We start from the raw sequence: 13,290 nt of genomic DNA on the forward strand, positions 1-13,290 counted from the left end.
GTTCATTGTGTTTTTGCCATAAACCCTCAAATCCTTGACGGGATTGAACTGGGATAGAAATAAAGTTGAATTATATAAATAAATAAAATAAACTCGAGATTTTCTTTCTAAGTGTGTTTAAGATAACCAGGTTCCCAGTAAGTTGAATCTCAGTGGTGAAAATTTAGAGATAGTAAGCAGATTCTGGAATTTGGCACTTATGCATGCATTCAGCAGCGTGTTTGTTATAAAATTCTACTTGAAGGCAACAGAGTTGGGGTAAGGAGCCAAGATTTCACTGGGTTTTTACAGCATTTATCAAAGATCTTCATTTAGTATGAAACAGAAAAAATAAAACAATGAAATAAAAGCAAAACAAAAAAGCAAAACAAGACTTTACAGCAAAACTTCCCTGATATTCCTTATTTTGAGGACTGGGAAATCTCCAAGCTTACTTAGGACACATTTGCTAAAGGATTAACAACTGTCAGTGCACAGAAGGAAATTTTTCCTTATAAAAGATTTATCACCTTCCTTCTCTCAGGATTCATATGTAACGTGTGTATGTATGACAACAGCTTATGATGTGCTCATAAGGGAAGAAGAATTATCACATGCATTATTTTGACAAGTGTTCATTGGGTCCCTGTGTGTGCTCAGCATCATCCTAAGGTTTATGGGGGATGTGAAAAAGTATGAGGCAGTTTCTCTCATCAAGGAATCAACAGTCCTGATGAAGAGCGGAGACTAGCACTTAGAGAGAGAGAGTGTTGGCTGGGAGATTGAGGGGTTAGATACCCACCATGGTGTCTCAAGCCTCTCCTGTGTCTGTCCCTCCATCCCTGAAGAGCTGAACAGCAAGGTCCTCCAGAAACCTGGGCCCTCCTCTCCTCACAAGATTTGGTACTCCCTCCTATATGGGCATGTCGTGCAGAATGAAATTCAAACTCTTGCACTTGCCATTCAAAATCCTCCTCAGTTTCATCCTTATTTATCTCTCCAACTTCATCTCCTATCTCCTATTTTCTCCCCTCCGTCCCTAAAACACAGAAGCATGTGTGCGCACATATCTGCACACACACACATAGGAACACACACACACACACACACACCAGTTTCCTAAAATATCTCCTCCGAAGATTCTCACATTCTCCCCTTTCTGAATGGAGGATAACTGTAGTATGAAAAATAAAACAAGCTTTGGACTCAAACAGTCCTGAATTGGAATTCCTACCATGCACAGGCTGTGTGACTTTAGGTAAGTCATTTAGAATTTCTCAATCTTAGTTCACCTATCTCGAGAATGAGGATAAAAACAATGCCCACTCTCAAAGTTGATGAAATAGAACATTTGTCACATGTCTACTGTGTGGTCACTTGTGGCCTTCAACTTGGTAGCCAATTGGATACTTCTGCACATTTTATTGACCCCACCCAGCCCTCTCTCTGGGTGAAAGTCCAAGGGCAGAGTGGGAAGAAGATGGAAGGCGGTCCCAGGCCTGAGGAGATAGAACAGATGACCAAGTCAGCGACTCTGGGAACAAGACGGAAGCTGAGACATCAGACTGAGCACAGGGTCAGAGCCCAGAAAGTAAGGTGGGTGACTTAGAGGCTCAGCCCCAGAAAGAAAGCCCTTCTTTCCCACCGTCCTGGCCTCCTGGCTCCTTCTCCTTCGTCCTTCCCCCCCATCCCAGATGGGGCCATGAGAGACTACCCAGAACCACCTCCCCCCACCCCCTCAGCCCCATTAAACTGTGCTCACTCAGGTCTGCACTTGAGCTGTTGACAGCCACTGACTTTGCCACTTGACTCCAACTCCTTGAAAGTCTGATTTCATAACAGAATGTTGTGATCCCAGTGGCATCTGCGAGATATGGCTGTCTGTATAATCAGGCACAGACCAGTTCAGTGTACATGTCAGGGATTCTGTTCCAAATTTTCTAAAAGTTTCCGGAATGCCATCAGTTTCAAGAGCAAAAGGCACCAACACTGCAGGCCTTGAGTTTTGAGATGGAGGGAGGAGATGACAGGGAATTCAACAAAGAATTGAATACGTACTGATTAACGCTTCTATGCTCAGACACTAAATACTAACCCCTCCCCACAGAATGCACCTTTTATTCTCATGTATCACTATGTATCCTAGACACAGTAAACAGTATAGACAGCTAGCCATGCTGGGCAACTCTCCTTCTAGGAGCCAGCTTCAAGAATGCTCTTCCTGCTAATGGCTAATACACTCATGTCCCACTGCATAGCCTCTTCTTTAGAAAAGATGAAAACCATGAGAAACAGAATCTAGGAGCATGCTGCCAAATGATTTTAGTGGGATGATGGTGCCCAAATTTGGACCTGTAGTCATAAAATTGGTATTTGAGATAGAAAAGGAGGGGTGCCTGCTTGGGGGCTCGGTCAGTTATATATCCGACTCTTGATTTCAGCTCAGGTCATGATCTCACGGTCATGAGATTGAGTCCTGCTTTGAGCCCCGTGTCATGCTCTGTGCTCAGTGGGGAGTCTGCTTGAGTTTTTCTCTCTTCCTCCCTCTTGGCCCCTCACTCCCCACACCCTCTCTCTCCCTAAAATAAATAAATAAGTAAATAATTTTTAAAAATAAAAGAAGGGGACCATGGATCTTTGTATAGCTCTACCTTCTTCCTTCCTTTCCGAAGTCATTTTCATTGCAAAAGGGGTCCAAGCAGGGCCAGATTTGTCAAAGAGCTAGCCAGATTTCTCCCCAAAACACAAATGGCCAATGTCCTTCCTACAAATCTCTTCTGATCTTCAGAAATGTGCCCAGGCTTCAGGGACTGTGTTCTTCTCATGAGTGAATTTTTTTTTCTTTTTTAAGATTTTATATATTTATTTATTTTTAAAAAAATATTTTATTTATTTATTTGACAGAGAGAGAGATTACAAGTAGGCAGAGAGGCAGGCAGAGAGAGAGGGGAAGCAGGCTCTCTGCTGAGCAGAGAGCCGGATGTGGGATTTGATCCCAGGACCCTGAGATCATGACCTGAGCCACAGGCAGAGGCTTAACCCACTGAGCCACTCAGGCGCCCCAAGATTTTATTTATTTATTTGACAGATATCACAAGTAGGCAGAGAGGCAGGCAAGGGGGCAGGGAAGCAGGGTCCCCAGTGAGCAGAGAGACCGATGTGTGGCTCGATCCCAGGACCCTGAGATCATGACCTGAGCGAAGGCAGAGGCCTAATCCACTGAGCCACCCAGGCACCCCGTGAGTGTTTTTCTGTAATAAACACAGCAGCTATCTTTTACTGAGCACATAATGTATGTCAAGCCCGTACTTAGAGTCTTACAACATTGCATTTAAGGCTAATGAGAGGACTATGTTATATTATTATATTCAAGCAAAAATTATTGTCAACATTTTACAGATGAGAAAACCAAGTTCGTGGAGCTTAAGTAAAGAACACACACATAGGAAGAGGAGAAGTTGAGGATTCAGACTATACTGTCAGTCTCCTTGAAGCCGCTCAAGAACATTCATTCTTTTACAACTTGCATGAGGCTTGGCTTCACCAGTTTGAACTTCCAAAAGCAATCCCCTGTACATCCACCAATATGACATATCAGGAAGACTTGAGGGCCCGAGGCCATAGAAGGACTCAGTCTCACAGTAAGCTCCATGAGTTCTATGTGTTCTCAGGAGCAGCTCATTCCTGTTCACCTGCCTGGCCTCTCAATCTAGCATCTTCCCACTCTTCCTGCTACGCATGACATTGTCCCAGCTCACTGGGTGTCTCTTGCCTCTCCCCATGATCACCCTGACACCAGCACTACAGCCCTTGGGATTGTGTCCTGCCCTCCCCTTGTGTTCTGCTCCAAGTGTGAACCAGGCAGTATGAGTTTCTGAGTGTTGCTGAAACAAAGACTGGGAGGCTGAACCAACAGAAATGCACTGGCTCATAGTTCTGGAGGTTAAAAACCTGAGATCAAGGTGTTGCCAGAGGTGGTTTCTTCTGAGGCCTCTCTCCTTGACTTAGGTGCCTTGTCTCCTTCCTGTATGTTCACATGGTCTTCTCTGTGTGTGTGTCTGTGTCCTAATCTCCTGTTCTTATGAGGACACCAGTTAGAGTGGAGTAGGGTTTATCTTGGTGAACTTATTACAGCTTCATTGCCTCTTTAAAGACCCTATTTCCAAATAAAGTCACATTCTGAGATATTGAGGGTTAGGATTCCAGAAGATGAATTCTGGAGGAGCACAGTTTGGCCCATAACAAAGGCCCTTCCTTTAATTTACACAATAGGGGTGTGCCATTTTGCAACTTTTTAAGAAAGATTTATTTATTTGAGAGAGAGAGAGAGAGAGAGAGCACAAGTGAGGGGAGAGGCAGAGGGAGAAGGAGAGAAGCAGACTCTCCTCTGAGCACGGAGCCAGAGCCTATGATGGGACTCAGTCTCACGACACTGAGATCATGACCTGAGCCGAAATCCAGACTGAGCCACCCGGGTGCCCCATTTCACAACTTTTTTTTTTTTTTTTAAGATTTATTTATTTATTCATTTGGCAGACAGAGATCACAAGCAGGCACTGTGATCACAGAGATCACAAGAGATCACACTTGACTTCTGACAGAGGCAGGCAGAGAGAGGGGTGGGGGGAAGCAGGGCCCAATGCAGGGCTTCATCCCAGGACCTTGGGATTATGACCTGAGCTGAAGACAGAGGCTTTAACACACTGAGCCACCCAGGCGCCTCCATTTCACAACTTTTATTGTGATGTGGCTAATAGTTTGGAGAAAAGGGGAGGAAGCAACAGCCGTAACCACTCCTGCACAGAAGCATGTCTCAAGTCTCAGAGTCTACATCAAATCCCTTGGCCACTTGCAAGAGGTTAGCTTGCTGTTCCTGACCTCTCTGCGCTTGACAGAACTCACTCTTATACCATTAAAATAAAAATCATATCTGCACCTTAGTCCAGACCCAACTGGGAAAGCCCAAAGGGAGACGGATGTTTCTCTGTGTCTTTGGTTTGAGGAGCAGCAAGCAGCAGCCTCTTTCAGGGTGACTGAGAGTGTGAATATCTATTACCTGATGGGGAAAACACACACCTCCCCTGCCCCAGGAAATGGTGATCTTTTCCTGCAACTTCCAGCGGGACAGATTTATCAGAACACAATTATCCAATCTCAGTACATTTCCCAAGTCTAGATGACTGACTCTTAAAAGCACACAATGTGTTGGACACAGTGGCTGAAGTGGCTAGCTGTTGCCATAAAGATTTCTGTTCCCCTTTACTTAGTTGGAGACATATCCAGAGATATGACCGAATCCCTCTTGTACCAAGGTAAGGCAAAATGACTGATTGTTACCAGTGGAATGTGAGTGGAATAACACATCCCTTGGGGCCATGATGGTTAGGGTTAGGAGCTTGGGTGTCTTCTCCACCATCCTCCCCCACGGACTGTGGTCAAACATGAAGTACTCCAAGGCCCGAGGTAAGAACAGAGTCACAAGATGGGAAGGGTCTAGGTTCCTGGATCATCATGCAGAAAGTCAACTGCCCAACTGACAGTTGGTTAATTGACAGAATCATGGCGTAAGTAAGAAATCAACTTCAGTTGAGTTAAGCAGCCGAAATCCAGGGTTGTGTTAGTGGCAGTCACTATTGTGTATTTAAATGCCCACAACCACCGACAGGACAATCTAGGTGGAACTTCGTCGGGTTGGATCAAGTTTCATTTCTTGATCCTCCCCTCATCCTGATGACCAGCCCATACACCCTTTGTGTCGTCACACATATCTTCGGCCATAACAGACTGCGAGCCTCCCAGGATACACACATCTCCCCAAGAGCAGGCAGTCAGTTAAAAGCATATCCCCATCCTATGAAAACCACATGTTTCAGAGAGATTTTTATTAGACCGGTTGTAATCACATTTAATGCCTACCTCTGAGGGAAATTAGCTGACCTAAGATTTAAATAATGGTTCTATTTTGTGCTGCTTTTCATCTTTGCCATCAATGTTTCAAATGTCTTGCTATGGACTGGATGTTTGTGGTCCCACCCCACACCCTCACTCCCTCATTTATATATTGAAGCCTTAACCCCCAGTGTGATGGGATTTGGAGGTGAGGCCTTTGGGATGTGATTAGGTTTGGATGAGGCCATGAGGGTGGGACCCTATGATGGGACAGTATCCCCATGACGGGATAAGAAGAGGAAGAGACCAGCGTTCTCTCTCCACCAAGTGAAAACAGCAAGAGAGTGAGCATCTGCAAGCCCAGGAAAAGGGCTCTCCACAGGAACCAATCTGCCAACACCTTGATCTTGTACTCCAGATTGCCTGTCCATGAGAAATTGATGTCTGCTCTTTAAGCCACCCAGCCTATGGTATTTTGTTATAACCACCTGAGCTGGCCAAGACAAATCCCAAGATGACATTTTGGTAGGACTCTGATTCATTCTGTCCTCTGGGATATTCTCATCCTGGTGGATTTCTGTCTCCACCAGTTGGTGAATGTAGCAGTCTTCTGTGGCTCCTGCATTCAATTCTCACATATGTAGTGGCTTAAACAACATGAGTTCATCATCTTACAGTTCTGGAGTTCAAAGTCCTACAAGGATCTCATTGGGACAAAGCCAAGGTATTAGTAGGGCTGTGTTCCTTTTGGAGGCTCTGCGGAGACTCTGTTTCCTTGCCTTTTCCACTTTCTAGAGGCTGCCTGCTTTCCTTGGTTTGTGGCCCCTTCCTCCATCCTCAAAATCAGCAATGTTGGGCCAACTCCTGCTCAGGCTTCATCTCTTTGGCTCTCTGTAACCAAGAAAGATCCTCTGCTTTTAAGAACACTTAGGGTTAGATGGGGCCCAGCTGAATAATCCAAGATGATCTCCTCCCCTAAAGTCCTAAATTTTAATCTCATTGGCAGAGTCCCTTCTGCAGTGTGAAGGAAGATGTTCACAGGACAGGGACATGTTGAGGCTGTAGCTGTCATTTCTCCCATGACCGTGAGGCTCTATACACTCTCACAATTTCGTAAGCCAATGTGTAAAACCAAACTAAAACAAAACAAAAGTTCCCTGCATCTGATTCAAAAGATGTGCTTCCTCCTTTGAATCAGTATTTGTGCGTCCATGTTCCACAGAACCTCTAGTCTCATTTCAGTGTTTGTGGCAAAAGGAGGCAGAACCCATGCACACCTACCACCCCACGTGATCCCTCACACAGGCCCAGAGAGAACCAGGAAGGGAGCCCCGGAGAAAGGACAGCAGGTTCTGGGAAGGGAGCGTTGGGGCGACGGTTGGAATTGGTGGTTGAGTTTCCTTGTTTGTAAGAGTAGGAGGCAGAAAGAGTTTACTCAGGACCTCCAAGGTCTTCTCCAGTTTTCGCCTCCTCCAGAGGTTCCGACGTGTGCATTTCTGCTCTGTCCTCAGCTCCCTGCTCTGTTCTCTCTGCTCCCCCCCTCTGAGCTGCCTGCTGCGGTAGAAACTCATCCCCGAGGTGCTCCCTCCACTCTTCTACTCTCATCCTTCATGTCTCGAGTCTCTCCTAAACTCACCTCCCGCCGTGGATTCCAATACTGTCCCTGACATTCATCCCTGACATTCTCGTTTTCAGAGTCACTGCCGGGATTTAGACGTTCGCTGATTTCAGGTGCCTGGCTCCTCTGGGACGTGATCCCTCTATAATTGTAATATGCCTGGGCTTGTGTTTTCTGTATGATTAATCAAGTTATGACCCCAGCAAGGCAGGCCTGTTCCAAACTTTTATAAGATGCCTGGGAGTTCCAGTGCTATTTAGGGGAAGATATAAATAGGAATTGTTCATTTAAAAGTCCTCCCAGGTGTTGAAAAGCAATCACCCAGTAACACCGAGGTACAGTATTAATATTTTTTCCAGAAAGACTCTTTCTACTTGCAGATTTGCAGATTTCGTACTTTGCAAGGCTGGAGGGAAGCCTTCATATGCACATCAATCAACACTTATCTTTCAAACAGCCTTGAGGACCTGGGTCAGTGGAAAATTAATTTCATAATAGAACCACTGCTTTCTTCTTAGGAATTTGAGATGTTTGTTCATTGCCAAGAGCACAAGGCTATGAAAGATAGTCCCTCATGTAACAGATCCTACTTCATAAATGTGAGATCAGGGTAATCCTTGAGAGTTTGGGGAGACATTTCCAAAGCAGTGAGGCTAAGGGCCACTATGGTATCTCTTTCTTGGGTGATTGCCGCAGGCAAGGGCATAGCAACTTGGCAGTGACTCAGCATCAATATTCACACTTGACTTCTGCCCATCCATTACTTGTTTTCCTTATGAGTGCCCTTCTTTCAGTATTTGTTGAGATCCTACTGCATGCTCAAGATGGTCAGTGTCTTGAGCATTTGGTCATCATGCTATGGCCTTTCCCCTTGGGATGTCCCCATGTCTCCACCTCTAGCCTTCTACTTGGTCTCCTTGGCTTGCAGCTCCAAGTGCTCTGGTGAAATAAATCATTCAGCTGGGTCACCTGTTATCCAAGTGATCTCCCAGCAAACACTCACGGGATAAAAATTGGCTTAGGTCTGATATTTCCCCACAGTCTGCCCAGGAATGTCAAAACACCTGAACATGGTCTGTCCCACCTACTCATCTGGTCTCACCTGCTCACAACACCCATCTTCAGCACGTTGCTAAAACTGCGGGCTCAAGCAGTAAGAAAAATGTACTGTTCCTTCAAATGCTATGCACATTTACACCAACCTGCCTTTGTCCATGTTATTTGCCTGACATGCAATGCCTTTGCCCTCTTTTCTACCTTCTGCATTCTGGTCATCCTTCAAGACTAAGTTTAATATCACTTCTTCTGTCCATGTAGCAGAGGAAAAAGAGCAAAATGGATCGTGAGCCAGAAGCCCTGCTTTGAGTCCAGCTCTGCCATTCCCTGGAGGTATCTGGGCCCATTTCAGTACTTTTTGGCTCAGAAATCTGGACTGAGTGATTTGGCTTCTTTTTGGGATAGTGTCTCCATCTTTGTTTATTTCCCAAGGCCCCTCAATCCAGCACCCCAAACACTTTGCATCCCCATTCCTGTGAAACTAGAAATCAAAACTCCAGTACTCTTATTATGAGATCTTGGTGCACACAGACAGACAGACACACACACACGCACACACAGAGTGAGTGTCGACCAATGGCAAAATAGTTGAATGAACAGAAGAACTACGAAATAGTCTACAATCATTAAAAAGAGTGACTTAGCACTATGACAAGTTGATTTAGAGAGAGTTCTGGTTCACATTGTTAAGTAAGAGGAAATAAAGCCCACACACTCACAAACAGAGAAATACAAAACTGTAACTACATTTTAGGAAAGAAACGAGCCTCCCAATTCTGGCTCCACAGGTTTGCATCCATCACAGGAGCGTCAAAAATGATGTAAAAAGAGCTCCACATTGGGCTCTCTGCTCAGCAGGGAGCCTGCCTCCACCCCCTCTTGACCCCCCCCACCCCACCTGTCTCTCTGCCTACTTGTGATCTCTGTCAAATAAATAAATAAAATCTTGAAAAAAAAAAAAGATGTAAAAGTTAGCACATAAATGTTTGTATCAATAGTCCCAGAGCAGGAGGCTGGGAAAAAAGAATCAAAAATAAAGGTTTAAGGGTTTTTGTTTTTTTTTTTTTAAGCATATAATATCCATTTATATAAAACAAAATTTCTGGCCATCTTTTTCTTCTGTAGGAGATGAGTGAAAGTATGGCCACCAGAATAGAAACGGTGGCTATCTCAGGGTGGCGGGGGGCAGGCATTTTTACTTTTTACCATTAGCTTGTTCTGAACTGCTTACCTCAATGTCAATGAGTGTTCATTGGTTGGGTTCAGAGTAGCAGTGATGCTAAAACCGGAGGGGCATCTCATCTGTGTTCTAGATTCTTTCCTCCTGGTAACCTAGCACCAAGCCTCACAACAGATACAATGTAACATGGGTGCTATTATTGACCCCAAGCTTCAAATGAGGGACAGAGGCACAGAATTAGCCATTAACTTGCCAGAATCAAGTGACAATGCCAGTCTGGATCCAGACCTCCCCACCAGGTGAAATGCTAATTAGAAAGAGATGCCAATGCCATCTTTAGGCTGGGAAAACCAAGGCCCTTCCTTCTTGGAGCTTCTTGTCACCTAATGCCTTTTGTGACCCACTTCTGCAGGGCGCCTGCTGGACCCTGAGTGGCCAGGGGGTAGCTTCACCCTCCCATCCCGGCCCCGGGCATAGAGCCAGTTACCAGGCAAAGTTTACCCAAGCAGGTTTGCTAATCCTCATTCTCTCTTTCCGACAAAGTGATGAAGCTGGGGAAAGTTTTGGGAGAAAATATATCTTGGTGTATGAGAACTCGTGTGCATATGGAGTGAAAAGAAAAAAAAACAACCGATTTCTAATATGTGCCTTATTCAAGTTATGACTGCATTTTAAATTGCATTGTGAAGACCGAATCCAAAGACCAGAGAAAGCCATTAAGCCTTTATACAGAGTGGAAGCTGTTATTTTTTTAAATGCACCTTCAGTATAATAGACACCCCAAATTAGACCTGCCAGAGAAATGGACTTTTTACAGTTACCATTCAAGATCAGGGGCCATGTTTCTCACCGCAGACTTCTAGCCCTGTGCTTGCAAGTCATAATTAACATGGAAACGAGCCTAAAATTATCACAGTTTATATGGTGGTGAATTAGCAGGGAAACCCATGAGCGGCTTTACCACAAGCATTAGATGGAACCATATTCTATTAGTCACTGAATAATGTGCCCATTAGAAAGACGCTTGGGATACACTGGAATTTATTGTGTTCTCATCATTTCAGGAGTGGCAGCAAACCAAAACACAGAGGTCAACCTGGAAGTCCAGCCGCTTGGGAAGTTCCTGCAACATCGTGCTGGGTGGGACCTTTCGCCTACCGGGACTTCTGATGGCTCATTTCTAATCAATGACATTAATGACAGCTTTCTTGTTCAGCAATGGCTGACAAATCACAGTTGTGGTTTTGGGTTCACTTTTGGTCAATTTCATGTGTTTTCATTCTCTTCTTTTTTTTAAAGATTTTATTTATTTATTTGACAGACAGTGATCACAATTAGGCAGAGAGGCAGGCAGAGAGAGAGGAAGGGAAGCAGGCTCTCTGCTGAGCAGAGAGGCGATTATGGGGCTCGATCCCAGGATCCTGGAACCACAACCTGAGCTGAAGGCAGAGGCTTTAACCCACTGAGCCACCAAGGCGCCCCCCACCCATGTGTTTTCATTCTCTTCTTAAGAAGTCCTTGCATTTCCTACTATTTTTATATATTGGTTTGATTAGGAATGACTCCTGGTTCCCATCTTTTCTAGTGCCTTCTGTAGTACTCAGCATTCTCCAGATAAACAGAATCAATAGCATGTGTGTGAATACAGGTTAGAAATATATCTGTATATATGTATATATATATAAAATAAAATAAATATAAAAATAAATAAATGTATTATACATAATTAATTATAATATATGTTTTTTACACACATACAGAGAAATATTGATTTTTTTGAAGTTTTTGTTTCAATTTCAGTTAGTTACCATACAGTGTTACGTTAGTTTCAAGTGTACAATAAAGGACTCACCACTTCCATACCTTACCCTGTGCTTATCCTGGCAAGTGTCCTCCTTCATCCCTATCACCTGTTTCACTCATCCCCACCCACCCCTGGTGACCATCAGTTTGTTCTCTATAATTAAGAGTCTGTTTCTGATTTGTTGAGGCTAAGGGGGAATATTGGTTTTAAAGAGTGTACTCATACAATTGCAGAGACTGGCAAGTCCAAAACCCATAAAGTAAGCCAAGGGGCAGGAGACCCAGGGAAGAGTTGCAGTTGGAGTCTGAAGGCTGTCTGCTGGCAGAATTCCCTTTTCCTCAGGGACTTCAGTCTTTCTCCTCTTCGACTGATTGGGCGAGGCCCACCCACACAGTGGCAAATACCTGGCTTTATTCAGCTACTGATTTAAATGTTACTCTCATCTACAAAATACTTTCATGGTAACACCTGACCAAATACCTGGACATGTGGCCTGGCTAGATTGGCACGATTAACCAGCACACTCTCCATTCTTCTCGACTTTGATTTTAAAATCCTTCCTATTTCTGAGATCGCCTCTCTCAGTCTCTACATCCACTCTTCCACCCAGGCTAACCCTTTCTGTATTCTTTTCCTCTCCATTTTGTTCTGATGGCCACATCCAAAGCCAGGCTCCTCTTCCCTTGTCCCAGAATTACAGCAGTGTCCACCCTCCCAGCTGCTCCCCGCTGTTGCCCTTCACCTTCTTAAGGCAGGCCCACCCCCCTTTTTGCTCCAGCTTCCACACCGACTCTGCTGACTGCTTCGCCGAGGCATCTCCTCATCCCCTTTAAGTCCCCGCAGCACCTGCCCCATCGATCTTGCCAGCCCTCATCTCATCAATCTCCAGTAGGAAGTGGCCTTTCTGTGACATGAAGCCTGTTACGCTTAACATCAGGTCTGGGTTCATAAACACTCTAGAATACATAAAGATTAAAGAATGCTTACAGAAGTGGGCTGTGGGCTGCCAGGGGCTGGCCAAGGGTGCTGCCCTTGCTCACTCACCTGGGCTCCATGGAAATTCCTCCTGCCCTTCCGTCTACACCGCAAAGACCTCACTGATCTCTGGAGCTTTGCCCACTGATCCCTACCTTCTCTAAACTTCCTCTGGGTTAGTTACCTTCCTGCCAGGAGTTTACTTTCATCTTTGCTGATTTGGCCTCCTCATAGGTCTCTGTAGTAGGTTGAGTAATAGTCCCCAGAGATACGAGGTCCTGATCCCTGGAATCTGTAAGCATTACCTTATTTGGAAAGTAGGTGTTAGCAGATATGTTTAACTTAAGGATCTTGAGGAGGGGAGATGATCCTCAATTATGCAGTTGGGCCTAACCGTGATCACAAATGCTCCTATAAGAGACAGGCAGAGAGGGATTGGACATGTAGAAAAGGAGAAAGCGGGGTGAAAATAGAACAGAGATTTGGAGACACTGGCCCCAGACATTGGTGTCATGTGGCCACAAGCCAAGGAACACTGGCAGCCCCAGGAGCTGGAGGAGGCAAGGAAATGATTCTCCGCTTGAGCCTCTAGAGGGAGCCCAGTCCTGCTGCCCTGTTGATGTGGGCGCGCGGATGCTGATTTTAGACTTCGGGCCTCCAGAACGGGGAGAGAATGGGTTGCTGTTGCTTACACCACCACGTTTGTGAAATTAGTTAGGGGTAGCTAGAGGAAACAAATATTTCTGTAAGAGCCTTGAGAGATTTCCTACAATGCGCTGTAGTCCTTAA

General features: G+C 45.0%; 1 long non-coding RNA gene across 1 annotated transcript in view; it reads right to left on the bottom strand.

Moving 5' to 3' along the window:
- Nucleotides 1–9,837, bottom strand: part of LOC116573252 — a 32,471-nt gene extending 22,634 nt beyond the window's left edge. The window contains exon 1 of the long non-coding RNA XR_004278672.1: nt 9,774–9,837. This is a non-coding gene — a long non-coding RNA (uncharacterized LOC116573252). The remainder of the gene's footprint in view (nt 1–9,773) is intronic.
- Between the last annotated feature and the right edge of the window lie 3,453 nt (nt 9,838–13,290).

Source organism: Mustela erminea, chromosome 14 (genome assembly GCF_009829155.1).
Source record: "Mustela erminea isolate mMusErm1 chromosome 14, mMusErm1.Pri, whole genome shotgun sequence".
NCBI lineage: Eukaryota > Metazoa > Chordata > Mammalia > Carnivora > Mustelidae > Mustela > Mustela erminea.